General features: G+C 44.7%; 1 long non-coding RNA gene across 2 annotated transcripts in view; it reads left to right on the forward strand.

Annotated features, from left to right (window-relative positions):
- Positions 1–15,264, forward strand: part of LOC143997841 (uncharacterized) — a 205,451-nt gene that overhangs the window by 113,148 nt on the left and 77,039 nt on the right. The gene's annotated exons all lie outside the window — the stretch shown is intronic.

The following is a 15,264-nucleotide window of genomic DNA, read 5'->3' on the forward strand; positions in this document are numbered from 1 at the left end:
CATCATTGGTCTTCTATGGTCATCTATGGGCCTCTAATGTCATCAATGGGTCTCCATGGTCATCAATAAATATCTATGGTCGTCAATGGGCCTCTATGGTCTTCAATAATCATCTATGGTCATCAATGGGCCTCTATGGTCTTCAATAATCATCTATGGTCATCAGTGGGCCTCTATGGTCTTCAATAATCATCTATGGTCATCAATGGGCCTCTATGGTCTTCAATAATCATCTATGGTCATCAATGGGCCTCTATGGTCTTCAATAATCATCTATTGTCATTAATGGGCCTCTATGTTCCTCAAAGGTCATCAATGGTCCTCTATGGGCATCAATGATTATCTATAGTCATCTATGGTCCTTTACCATCATCATTGGTCCTCTATGGTCAGCTTTGGGCCTCCATGGTCATCGATGGTCCTCTATTCGCCTCCATGGTCATCTATGGTCCTCTATGATCATCTATGGTCATCATGGTCCACTATGGTAATCAATGGGCCTCTATGGTAATTGATGGTCCTCTATTCACCTCTGTGGTCATCGATGGGCCCCTGTGGTGATCGATGGTCCTCCGTGGTCATCGATGGGCCTCCGTGGTCATCGATGGGCATCAATAAATATCTATGGTCATCAATGGGCCGCTATAGTCATCAATGGGCCTCTATGGTCATCAATAATCATCTATAGTCATCAATGGTCCTCTATAGCACATGGGTCTGCAAATGCACGTGGGTCTGTGAGTGCACATGATCTGCGAGTACCTGTGTATTGTCTGTTTGAGTACCTAATCGAGGGTGAATACTGCTGTGCAAAATGTAAGCACATTGTTTCCCTGAAAACCCAGGTCCTGAATCTGAGGAAGCAACTGTCAGCACTGAGAAGTGTCTCCACACTAAAGGAGAGCCGGGAACGTACACGGCAGGGGCCGGAACAGAGGTGGGTGGAGACAAAGAGGTGCCGGCACTAGGAAATAGATGGGTGACAGTCAGGAAGGGTAGAGGGGGGAAATTCCAGGGAGGCCAATCCAGGGCCGGAGTATCCCAATAAGTACGCTCCATTGAGTGACATTGGTGAAACCAGTCCGGGACCAGCACTGCTGGAGCTGAGGGATTCTCCTAGCTGCCGGGGGAAGAACTCCTCTAGTGAGAGTGGGGGTGGAGCGAAGGGAAAGGAAAGACATATCCTGGTGGTAGGGGACTCAGTTCTTAGAAGGCCAGAGAGGCCAATCTGTAACAAAGACCTGAAGCTGTGAACTGTATGTTGTCTACCGGGCGCCCGGGTTCGGCACATCACGGATCTGGTGGACAGGTTACTGGGAGGGGGTGGGGAAGACCCGGCTGTCATGGTGCACGTTGGCACCAATGACAAAGTCAGAGGCAGATGGAGGGTCATAAGGAACGATTTTAGGGACTTGGGAGCTAAATTGAGGAGAAGGACCTCCAGGGGGGTATTCTCAGGAATATTCTCAGGAATACTACCGGTACATGGAGCCACACCAGAGAGGCGGAGGGAGATTAGGGAAGTAAACAAGTGGCTGAAGAGCTGGTGTAGTAAGGAGGGGTTTGGGTTCCTGGAGGACTGGGCCGACTTCTCAGTCGATCACCGGTACTATAGAAGGGACGGACTGCACCTAAATGAGGAGGGTGCAGATCAGCTGGGAATGAAGATGGCCAAAAAGTTAGAGGGGTTTTTAAACTAGGCGATGGGGGGAGGGTCCAGAGGTAGAGATAGGCAACGCGGAACATATTCCAGAGGGTAGTATATTGGGGGCATTAGTGGTAAGTTGACCAAAGCACATAAACCCAAGGTAAGTATAGTAGCAAGTCCTAGTTGCAATCTCGGAACACCCAATAAGAGGATGATATGCGACCGGTCTAAACTATGTGGCATCTTCACCAATGCCAGGAGCCTGGCGGACAAGATGGGTGAACTAGAGATACTGTTGTACGAGGAGGATTTTGATTTTGTGGGAATTTCAGATACCTGGTTCATCAGCTCTCATGATTGGCTGGCAAACATTCAAGGGTATACCCTTTATCGCAAGGATAGAGAGGGTAAAAAGGGGGAGGGGTATGTCTATATATCAAGAATAATGTACAGGTGAATCTGAGAGATTACATCACTAAGGGAGTGAGGGAGGCGGTAGAATCCTTATGGGTAGAGCTCCAAAGGGATGAAGCTAAGGGGGAAATACTGGGAGTATGCTATAGACCCCCTAACCTGAGGGGGAGGGGGATCTCCTATCATAATTTGGATTAGCAGCAAGGATGGGAAGTGTTATCATAATGGGGGATTTTAATTATCCAGATATAGACTGGGCGGAGGGAACCGCACATTCATCTAAGGCTCGCCAGTTCCTAAATGTCTTGCAGGACAATTTCATGGGTCAGATGGTAGACGCACCAACTAGAAATAAAGCGTTACTGGATCTACTGATTACCAACAATACAGACCTGATCACGGATGTGGAAATACAGGGAAATTTAGGGAACAGCGATCACAGGTCAACTGGCTTCAGTATAAAAAAAAACACAAATAGGAAACATAAGGAATAAACAAAAGAGCCAACTTCCCTAAACTACGACCCTCACTAGAAGGCATAAATTGGGATAAAACCTTAGGAACAAAGAACACGGAGGAGAGATGGGTTTGCTTTAAGAGCATATTAAATAAGGGTATTAGCCAATGCATCCCATTGGGTAATAGATTTAAAAGAGCGAACAAAAGTCAAGGATGGCTTAACTCCAATGTAAAAATGTATATAAAAGCAAAGGAGAAGGCGTTCAAAAAATACGAGGCTGAGGGATCATCATCAGCATTCAGGCTTTACAAAGAATGCAACAAGATATGTAAGGGTGCAATAAAGACAGCTAAGATAGAACATGAAAGGCACATAGCAGAGGAGAGCAAAAAAAATCCCAAGAAATTCTTTAAGTATGTTAACAGTAAAAAAGGGAGGACAGACCATATTGGCCCCATAAAGAATGATGAAGGACATCTGGTTACAAAGGATGGGAAGATTGGCGAAGGTATTGAATTTATTCTTCTCCTCAGTCTTCACAAGGGAATCGGGGGCCCTCAGTAAACCAAAACTGCAGTGTTTATCCTCATGACACGTCACAGGAAGCACCTCCATGGCTAACAGAGGACAGAATTAAAATTAGTTTTGGAAACTTCACATTAATAAATCACCGGGACCAGATGGCTTGCACCCGAGGGTACTTAGGGAACTCAGTCAAGTAATTGCCAGACCATTGTTCCTAATTTTTACTGACAGTCTACTGACTGGAATGGTACCAGCTGTTTGGAGAAAAGTCAATGTAGCTCAAATATTTAAAAAGGGCCCAAAATACATCCCTGGGAATTACAGACCAGTCAGCCTAACATCAATAGTATGTAAACTCTTAGAGGGGATGATAAGGGACTATATACAAGATTTTAGTAATAAGAATGGTATGATTAGCAGTAATCAGCATGGATTCATGAAGAATCATTCTTGCCAAACCAATCTACTAACCTTCTATGAGGAGGTGAGCTGCCATCTAGATAACGGAAGGTCCGTAGACATGATGTATCTAGATAAAGGAAGGCCCGTAGACGTGGTGTATCTAGATAAAGGAAGGTCCGTAGATGTGGTGTATCTGGATAAAGGAAGGCCCGTAGACGTGGTGTATCTAGATAAAGGAAGGCCCGTAGACGTGGTGTATCTAGATAAGGGAAGGCCCGTAGACGTGGTGTATCTGGATAAAGGAAGGCCCGTAGACGTGGTGTATCTAGATAAAGGAAGGCCCGTAGACATGGTGTATCTAGATAAGGGAAGGCCCGTAGACGTGGTGTATCTGGATAAAGGAAGGCCCGTAGACATGGTGTATCTAGATAAGGGAAGGCCCGTAGACGTGGTGTATCTGGATAAAGGAAGGCCCGTAGACATGGTGTATCTAGATAAAGGAAGGCCCGTAGACGTGGTGTATCTGGATAAAGGAAGGCCCGTAGACGTGGTGTATCTGGATAAAGGAAGGCCCGTAGACATGGTGTATCTAGATAAAGGAAGGCCCGTAGACGTGGTGTATCTGGATAAAGGAAGGCCCGTAGACGTGGTGTATCTAGATAAAGGAAGGCCCGTAGACGTGGTGTATCTAGATAAAGGAAGGCCCGTAGACGTGGTGTATCTAGATAAAGGAAGGCCCGTAGACGTGGTGTATGTGGATTTTACTAAAGCATTTGACACAGTTCCCCATAAACCTTTACTGTATAAAATAAGGCCAGTTGGCATGGACCATAGGGTGAGTACATGGATTGAAAACTGGCTACAAGGGAGAGTTCAGAGGTTGGTGATAAATGGGGAGTACTCGGAATGGTTGGGGGTGGGTAGTGGGGTCCCCCAGGGTTCTCTGCTGGGACTAATCCTGTTTAATTTGTACATAAACAACAATGATAGGCTCAGAAATGGGGGAGAACCTCTGGGGGGATGTAGGATGGAGGAGGACCTGGGGGGAGAACCTCTGGGGGGGATCTAGGATGGAGAAGGACCTGGGGGGAGGAGAACCTCTGGGGGGGGTCTAGGATGGAGAAGGACCTGGGGGGGGGAACCTCTGGGGGGATGTAGGATGGAGAAGGACCTGGGGGTCCTAGTAGATGATGGGCTCAGCAATGCCAAGCTGCTGCTAACAAAGCAAACAGAATATTGGCATTAGAAAGGGATCAACTCCAGAGATAAAAGGATAATTCTCCCCTCTACAAGACTCTGGTCCGGCCGCACCTGGAGTATACTGTCCAGTTCTGGGCACCAGTCCTCAGGAAGGATGTGCTGGAAATGGAGCGACTACAAAGAAGGGCAACAAAGCTAATAAAGGGTCTGGAGGATATTAGTTATGAGGAAAGGTTGTGAGCTCTGAACTTATTCTCTCTGGAGAAGAGACGCCTGAGAGGGGATATGATTTCATTATATAAATACCAGACTGGTGACCCCACAATATATAAATACCGGACTGGAGACCCCACAATATATAAATACCGGACTGGTGACCCCACAATATATAAATACCGGACTGGTGACCCCACAATATATAAATACCGGACTGGAGACCCCACAATATATAAATATCGGACTGGAGACCCCACAATATATAAATATCGGACTGGAGACCCCACAATATATAAATACCGGACTGGTGACCCCACAATATATAAATATCGGACTGGTGACCCCACAATATATAAATATCGGACTGGAGACCCCACAATATATAAATACCGGACTGGTGACCCCACAATATATAAATATCGGACTGGAGACCCCACAATATATAAATACCGGACTGGTGACCCCACAATATATAAATATCGGACTGGTGACCCCACAATATATAAATATCGGACTGGAGACCCCACAATATATAAATACCGGACTGGTGACCCCACAATATATAAATATCGGACTGGAGACCCCACAATATATAAATACCGGACTGGTGACCCCACAATATATAAATACCGGACTGGTGACCCCACAATATATAAATATCGGACTGGAGACCCCACAATATATAAATACCGGACTGGTGACCCCACAATATATAAATATCGGACTGGAGACCCCACAATATATAAATACCGGACTGGTGACCCCACAATATATAAATATCGGACTGGTGACCCCACAATATATAAATATCGGACTGGAGACCCCACAATATATAAATACCGGACTGGTGACCCCACAATATATAAATATCGGACTGGTGACCCCACAATATATAAATACTGGACTGGTGACCCCACAATATATAAATACCGGACTGGTGACCCCACAATATATAAATACCGGACTGGTGACCCCACAATATATAAATACTGGACTGGTGACCCCACAATATATAAATACCGGACTGGTGACCCCACAATATATAAATACCGGACTGGTGACCCCACAATATATAAATATCGGACTGGTGACCCCACAATATATAAATACCAGACTGGTGACCCCACAATATATAAATACCGGACTGGTGACCCCACAATATATAAATATCGGACTGGTGACCCCACAATATATAAATATCGGACTGGAGACCCCACAATATATAAATACCGGACTGGTGACCCCACAATATATAAATATCGGACTGGTGACCCCACAATATATAAATATCGGACTGGTGACCCCACAATATATAAATACCGGACTGGTGACCCCACAATATATAAATATCGGACTGGTGACCCCACAATATATAAATACCGGACTGGTGACCCCACAATATATAAATACCGGACTGGTGACCCCACAATATATAAATATCGGACTGGTGACCCCACAATATATAAATACCAGACTGGTGACCCCACAATATATAAATACCGGACTGGTGACCCCACAATATATAAATATCGGACTGGTGACCCCACAATATATAAATATCGGACTGGAGACCCCACAATATATAAATACCGGACTGGTGACCCCACAATATATAAATACCGGACTGGTGACCCCACAATATATAAATATCGGACTGGTGACCCCACAATATATAAATACCGGACTGGTGACCCCACAAAATATAAATATCGGACTGGAGACCCCACAATATATATAAATACCGGACTGGTGACCCCACAATATATAAATACCGGACTGGTGACCCCACAATATATAAATATCGGACTGGAGACCCCACAATATATAAATACCGGACTGGTGACCCCACAGTAGGGAGAAAACTTTTTCGTGGAAGGGAGTTTAGAAGACTCGTGGTCACTCATTAAAATTAGAAGAAAAGAGGTTTAACCTTAAACTATGTAGAGGGTTCTTTACTGTAAGAGAGTTGTGGAATTCCCTTCCACAGGCGGTGGTCTCAGCGGGGGGGGGGGGGGGGGGGGCATCGATAGTTTCAAGAAACTATTAGATAATCACCTGAACGACTGCAACATACATGATATACAATGTAATACTGACATATAATCACACAACATACATGATATACAATGTAATACTGACATATAATCACACAACATACATGATATACAATGTAATACTGACATATAATCACACAACATACATGATATACAATGTAATACTGACATATAATCACACAACATACATGATATACAATGTAATACTGACATATAATCACACAACATACATGATATACAATGTAACACTGACATATAATCACACAACATACATGATATACAATGTAATACTGACATATAATCACACAACATACATGATATACAATGTAATACTGACATATAATCACACAACATACATGATATACAATGTAATACTGACATATAATCACACAACATACATGATATACAATGTAATACTGACATATAATCACACAACATACATGATATACAATGTAATACTGACATATAATCACACAACATACATGATATACAATGTAATACTGACATATAATCACACAACATACATGATATACAATGTAATACTGACATATAATCACACAACATACATGATATACAATGTAATACTGACATATAATCACACAACATACATGATATACAATGTAACACTGACATATAATCACACAACATACATGATATACAATGTAATACTGACATATAATCACACAACATACATGATATACAATGTAATACTGACATATAATCACACAACATACATGATATACAATGTAATACTGACATATAATCACACAACATACATGATATACAATGTAATACTGACATATAATCACACAACATACATGATATACAATGTAATACTGACATATAATCACACAACATACATGATATACAATGTAATACTGACATATAATCACACAACATACATGATATACAATGTAATACTGACATATAATCACACAACATACATGATATACAATGTAATACTGACATATAATCACACAACATACATGATATACAATGTAACACTGACATATAATCACACAACATACATGATATACAATGTAATACTGACATATAATCACACAACATACATGATATACAATGTAATACTGACATATAATCACACAACATACATGATATACAATGTAATACTGACATATAATCACACAACATACATGATATACAATGTAATACTGACATATAATCACACAACATACATGATATACAATGTAATACTGACATATAATCACACAACATACATGATATACAATGTAATACTGACATATAATCACACAACATACATGATATACAATGTAATACTGACATATAATCACACAACATACATGATATACAATGTAATACTGACATATAATCACACAACATACATGATATACAATGTAACACTGACATATAATCACACAACATACATGATATACAATGTAATACTGACATATAATCACACAACATACATGATATACAATGTAATACTGACATATAATCACACAACATACATGATATACAATGTAATACTGACATATAATCACACAACATACATGATATACAATGTAATACTGACATATAATCACACAACATACATGATATACAATGTAATACTGACATATAATCACACAACATACATGATATACAATGTAATACTGACATATAATCACACAACATACAGGATATATGTAGCACTGACCCCCGAAGGAGCTGCTGGTTTGATTGGGGTTACTGTTCCCTTCTCCTCCTCGATCTGTGTCTCGGGGAGTCCCGTGGTAGATGGTCCAGTAAACTCAGAGACTGACGACAGATCCGCATAAAGGGATTTTTATTTGCAAAATGTAGACAATGAACAGTCTCTTAAATTGGGATCAGAGGGTTAGGAGGAAAGTTCAGGTCCTCTTTAGTGTCAAAGTCAATGTTGAAGAACTTTCTTACTTTGACTGCATCCAGAGAACAGCCAATCACAGCTGGATGATCACTCAGGTTGGACAGTCCCTCTCTCACAAGGTCTCGCAGCCAACAAGGAGCTTCCTCAGGAACAAGTCTCTGCCACAGACGTTGTTGTAGAACATTCAGGAAAACTAAACTTGTAGAACACTTGTGTGATATCTGGATCTTTCAGCCAGTTTGGCGATATCCACAAGACCGGATTCTCTCGGGTACTTCAGCCCTTCCAGGCTCTTACTAAGAAACCAACCCGTACGTGGTGTTCTTCTGAAGAGTCCTCCCCTGGATAGCTATGAAGTCACTGAGTCTCTCCCAGACCGGAGACGGCACCCAACCACCTCAGAATCCTCCTTTAGTTTCCTTGCCTCAGGCTAGCCAGCCCCAAGACAACAAGTCGGGTGGATCCGCACCCCAGGCCATAGCCTTCCTGGGGGCTGGTCAGGAGCAGCAGGACCATGAAGTCAGTACATCCTTCTGGACCAGAAACCCCGAATCATGTGATGTCCGCATCTTAAGTAACCTTTCCCAGAAAGCACAGCAAGAGCGCCACTCCCCTTGGGCGAGCTCCGAGAGAGTAATCTTAAAGCACCCAACCAGACTGTAGTTCCATACCTGCCAGAAGAAACAGTGCCCCCTGTGGCCAGGCTGAATATCCCATAATCCAGTCAGACTGATGCTGAGGTCCAAATTTAAACAATTTTACCCAAACCAAACTGCAGTTCAGGTGTAACCTTAAGATTTAAACAAAAAACACATAGCACGTGCTCTTCAGGAGCCGGCGCTACACATACAATGTAATACTGACATATAATCACACACATAGGTTGGACTCTTTTTTTGACCTCACCTACTATGTAACTATAGTCATCTATGGGCCTCTATGGTCATCAATAATCATCTATAGTCATCAATGGGCCTCTATGGTCATCAATAATCATCTATGGTCATCAATGGGCCTCTATGGTCATCAATGGGCCCCTATGGTCATCAATAATCATCTATGGTCATCAATGGGCCTCTGTGCTCATCAATAATCATCTATGGTTATCAATGGGCCTCTGTGCTCATCAATAATCATCTATGGTTATCAATGGGCCTCTGTGCTCATCAATAATCATCTATGGTCATAAAGGGACCTATAAGGTCATCAGTTGTCCTCTATGGTCATCAGTGATTATCTATAGTCCTTTACAGTCTTTAATGGTTATTAATGGTCCTCTATGATCATCTATGGTTCTAAATGGTCATCTATGACCACCTATGGTCATCAGTGGTCCGCTATGGTCGTCAGTGGTCCGCTATGGTCATCAGTGGTCCGCTATGGTCGTCAGTGGTCCGCTATGGTCGTCAGTGGTACTTGATGATTCCCCATTCGCCTCTATGGTCATATATGATCATCACTGGTCATCTATGGTCATCAATGGGCTTCAATGGTCATCTGTGGTCCTCTAAAATGATCTCTGGTTATCAATGGTCCTTTTTTGTGATCTATGGTCATCTATGGTCATTTATGATCCTCTATGGTCCTCTATGGTCCTCTATGGTCATCTATGGTCATCTATGGTCCTCTATGGTCCTCTATGGTCATCTATGGTCCTCTATGGTCATCTATGGTCCTCTATGATCATCTATGGTCCTCTATGATCATCTATGGTCATCTATGGTCCTCTATGGTCATCTATGGTCCTCTATGGTCATCTATGGTCCTCTATGATCATCTATGGTCATCTATGGTCCTCTATGGTCATCTATGGTCCTCTATGGTCATCTATGGTCCTCTATGATCATCTATGGTCCTCTATGATCATCTATGGTCCTCTATGGTCCTTCTAGCTAAACCTCTTCCCATGTAGTTCTTCCTTCTTTGCAATAAAGAGTTGATTGTTCATGACTTGTCCTCCTCATCTATACATGGGGTGTGGGGTGTGGGGGAAGGTTACACCACCCAAAACAACATCCAATAAAAGGAACCAGAAGAGTACCTGTCACCTTTCTTACAGCTAATCAGACAAGAGAATGCAGCTCCAGCCTTATCACAGCTCCAATAGGAATGGATTCCAACAGAGGGAGGTTCCATGGCAACCATCCTGACCCCGCCTACCTACCCACCCACTGACCTGAAACACAAGAGAGCAAACCAGCATGACGGTGACAGAACAATAGTCAGCCAGGGGACACCGGGGAGTCCCGTCACTGAGGAGGGGAAGGGGTGTCACCAGAACAGGAAGAGAGCATAAATCTCCCACTGGGGACACCAGGGAGTCCCGCCACTGAGGAGGGGGAAGGGTGTCACTAGAACAGGAATTGAGGAGAAATCTCCCACTGGAGACACCGGGGAGTCCCGTCACTGAGGAGGGGGAAGGGTGTCACCAGAACAGAAAGAGGAGAAATCTCCCACTGGAGACACCGGGGATTCCAATTACTGAGGGGGAGGGGTGTCACCAGAACAGGAAGAGAGCAGAAATCTCCCACTGGGGACACCGGGGATTCACTGTCACTGAGGAGGGGGAAGGGTGTCACCAGAACAGGAAGAGAGGAGAAAACTCCATTTGGGGACACCGGGGAGTCCCTGTCACTGAGGAGGGGGAGGATCACATGGTTGGTGTGGGGGAGGTGTTGGTGGGCGGTGTCTGGCGCTGTAGCCCCGCCCCTCCATATATTTATTTTGTTCCATCAGAATGTGTAACGGAAGTTACGTTCTGTTGCGGACATCTTGGTACACCCCGCACTCAGCCGCAGTAAGGATACAGTGAGAAGTCGCTAAGCGGACATCTTTGTACACCCTCCGGAGTCTGTAGCTGAGCTCATGTGGAGGATATAGAAATCCGTCTCACTGTTTGGATGTTGAATCTTAAAAGCAGCGGCGAGCCTTCTGATCTCACAGAACAACGCTACCTTTATAATCCAATATCAAAACAATCAGATGGATCTTCGAGTCCTGAATGTCACCAATATAAGATGAGCTTATCGGTAACTGCAGCTGAGTGCCGGGTGTACCAAGATGGCCGCACCGGAACCTCACTTCCATTCCTAGATCTGATACATCCAAGTACGTCATGTCCGGTTTCTTTCAACCTCAGTAATTGGAGATCTGGAAATCTTGCTACACCTCGCACCCCTCCATAGTGAGGATACACTGAGAAGGGGGAGAGCGGACATCTTGGTACACCCCGCACCCCTCCATAGTGAGGATACACTGAGAAGGGGTGTAGTGTCACAGTTTGATGCCTATCACAGGATGGTGCGGAAGTGACGTTGTTGCGTACTGCGCATGCGCGATGCGCTCCAAACGCTCGCGCCATGCGTTCCAACATAGTTTCGGCAATACAGTTCAGCGAAACCATCACATAATGTTACGGAAGTGATGTTACACACAACACAAACACGGGCCACGTTGTTGCGTACTGCGCATGCGCGATGCGTTCCAAACACTTGCGCCGTGCGTTCCAACATAGTTTCGGCAATACAGTTCAGTGAAACCATCACATAATGTTACGGAAGTGAAGTTACACACAACACAAACACTGGGCCGTGCGTCACAACACTAATACTTCCCTTGTTACCTAGTAGGTTTTGCATTGCTGGGACTTGTAGTGCCTATCCTGAGCTACATGCTTCAATGTTCAGTGTCCTCATCCCTATCCCCATGCTTCAATGTTCAGTATCCATCCTTATCCCCGTGCTTCAATGTTCAGTGTCCTCATCCCTATCCCCCTGCTTCAATGTTCAGTGTCCTCATCCCTATCCCCCTGCTTCAATGTTCAGTGTCCTCATCCTTATCCCCGAGCTTCAATGTTCAGTGTCCTCATCCCTATCCCCATGCTTCAATGTTCAGTGTCCTCATCCCTATCCCCGAGCTTCAATGTTCAGTGTCCTCATCCCTATCCCCGAGCTTCAATGTTCAGTGTCCTCATCCTTATCCCCGAGCTTCAATGTTCAGTGTGCTCATCCCTATCCCCCTGCATCAATGTTCAGTGTCCTCATCCTTATCCCCGAGCTTCAATGTTCAGTGTCCTCAACCCTATCCCCCTGCTTCAATGTTCAGTGTCCTCATCCCTATCCCCGAGCTTCAATGTTCAGTGTCCATCCTTATCCCTGTGCTTCAATGTTCAGTGTCCTCATCCCTATCCGCAAGCTTCAATGTTCAGTGTCCTCATCCTTATCCCCATGCTTCGATGTTCAGTGTCCTCATCGAAGCAGGGGGATAAGGATGAGGACACTGAACATTGAAGCTCGCGGATAGGGATGAGGACACTGAACATTGAAGCATGGGGATAGGGATGAGGACACTGAACATTGAAGCACAGGGATAAGGATGAGGACACTGAACATTGAAGCTCGCGGATAGGGATGAGGACACTGAACATTGAAGCTCGGGGATAGGGATGAGGACACTGAACATTGAAGCTCGGGGATAAGGATGAGGACACTGAACATTGAAGCACGGGGATAAGGATGGACACTGAACATTGAAGCATGGGGATAGGGATGAGGACACTGAACATTGAAGCATGTAGCTCAGGATAGGCACTACAAGTCCCAGCAATGCAAAACCTACTAGGTAACAAGGGAAGTATTAGTGTTGTAACGAACGGCCCAGTGTTTGTCTTGTGTGTAACGTCACTTCCGTAACATTATGTGATGGTTTCGCTGAACTGTATTGCCGAAACTATGTTGGAACGCACGGCGCGAGCGTTTGGAGCGCATCGCGCATGCGCAGTACGCAACAACGTCACTTCCGCACCATCCTGTGATAGGCATCAAACTGTGACACTACAGGGGGAAAGCGGACATCTTGGTACACCTCGCACCCCTCCATAGTGAGGATACACTGAGAAGGGGGAAAGCGGACATCTTGGTACACCCCACACTCCTCCATAGTGAGGATAGACTGAGAAGGTGGTGTAGTGTCACATTATGCTGCCTATCACAGGATGCTGCGGAAGTGACGTTTCCGCCAGAAATTGTGTACTGCGCATGCGCCGTGCGTTCCAACATATGTTCGGCAATGCAGTTAAGCAAAAGCATCACATAATGTTACGGAAGTGACTGTGCAGACAACACAAACACTGGGAGTTGCAACACCAATACTTCCCTTGTTACCTCCTATCAGTTTTTAAATAACCATGCTGAGCTACGTGTGCTGTTAGGTTATGGAGTGCTGGGACTTGTAGTGCCTATCCTGAGCTACGTGCGGTCTTCAGTTATGGAGTGCTGGGACTTGTAGTGCCTATGCTGAGCTACGTGCGGTCTTCAGTTATGGATTGCTGGGACTTGTAGTGCCTATGCTGAGCTACGTGCGGTGTAGTGTCACATTTTGCTGCCTATCACAGGATGCTGCGGAAGTGACGTTGCCGACAGAAATTGCGTACTGCGCATGCGCCGTGCGTTCCAACATAGTTTCGGCAATACAGTTCAGCGAAACCATCACATAATGTTACGGAAGTGACGTTACACAAACACTGGGCCGTGCGTCACAACACTAATACCTCCCTTGTTACCTAGTAGGTTTTGCATTGCTGGGACTTGTAGTGCCTATCCTGAGCTACATGCTTCAATGTTCAGTGTCCTCATCCTCATCCGCGAGCTTCAATGTTCAGTGTCCTCATCCCTATCCCCGAGCTTCAATGTTCAGTGTCCTCATCCTTATCCCCGAGCTTCAATGTTCAGTGTCCTCATCCTTATCCCCGAGCTTCAATGTTCAGTGTCCTCATCCTTATCCCCATGCTTCAATGTTCAGTGTCCTCATCCTTATCCCCGAGCTTCAATGTTCAGTGTCCTCATCCCTATCCGCGAGCTTCAATGTTCAGTGTCCTCATCCCTATCCCCGAGCTTCAATGTTCAGTGTCCTCATCCTTATCCCCGAGCTTCAATGTTCAGTGTCCTCATCCTTATCCCCCTGCTTCAATGTTCAGTGTCCTCATCCTTATCCCCGAGCTTCAATGTTCAGTGTCCTCATCCTTATCCCCATGCTTCAATGTTCAGTGTCCTCATCCTTATCCCCGAGCTTCAATGTTCAGTGTCCTCATCCTTATCCCCCTGCTTCAATGTTCAGTGTCCTCATCCTTATCCCCGAGCTTCAATGTTCAGTGTCCTCATCCTTATCCCCATGCTTCAATGTTCAGTGTCCTCATCCTTATCCCCGAGCTTCAATGTTCAGTGTCCTCATCCCTATCCGCGAGCTTCAATGTTCAGTGTCCTCATCCCTATCCCCGAGCTTCAATGTTCAGTGTCCTCATCCTTATCCCCGAGCTTCAATGTTCAGTGTCCTCATCCTTATCCCCCTGCTTCAATGTTCAGTGTCCTCATCCTTATCCCCGAGCTTCAATGTTCAGTGTCCTCATCCTTATCCCCCTGCTTCAATGTTCAGTGTCCTCATCCTTATCCCCGAGCTTCAATGTTCAGTGTCCTCATCC

The sequence above is a fragment of the Lithobates pipiens genome, unplaced genomic scaffold (genome assembly GCF_037356315.1).
Source record: "Lithobates pipiens isolate NorthernLeopardFrog02 unplaced genomic scaffold, aLitPip1_a1.2 Scaffold_19, whole genome shotgun sequence".
Taxonomy (NCBI): domain Eukaryota; kingdom Metazoa; phylum Chordata; class Amphibia; order Anura; family Ranidae; genus Lithobates; species Lithobates pipiens.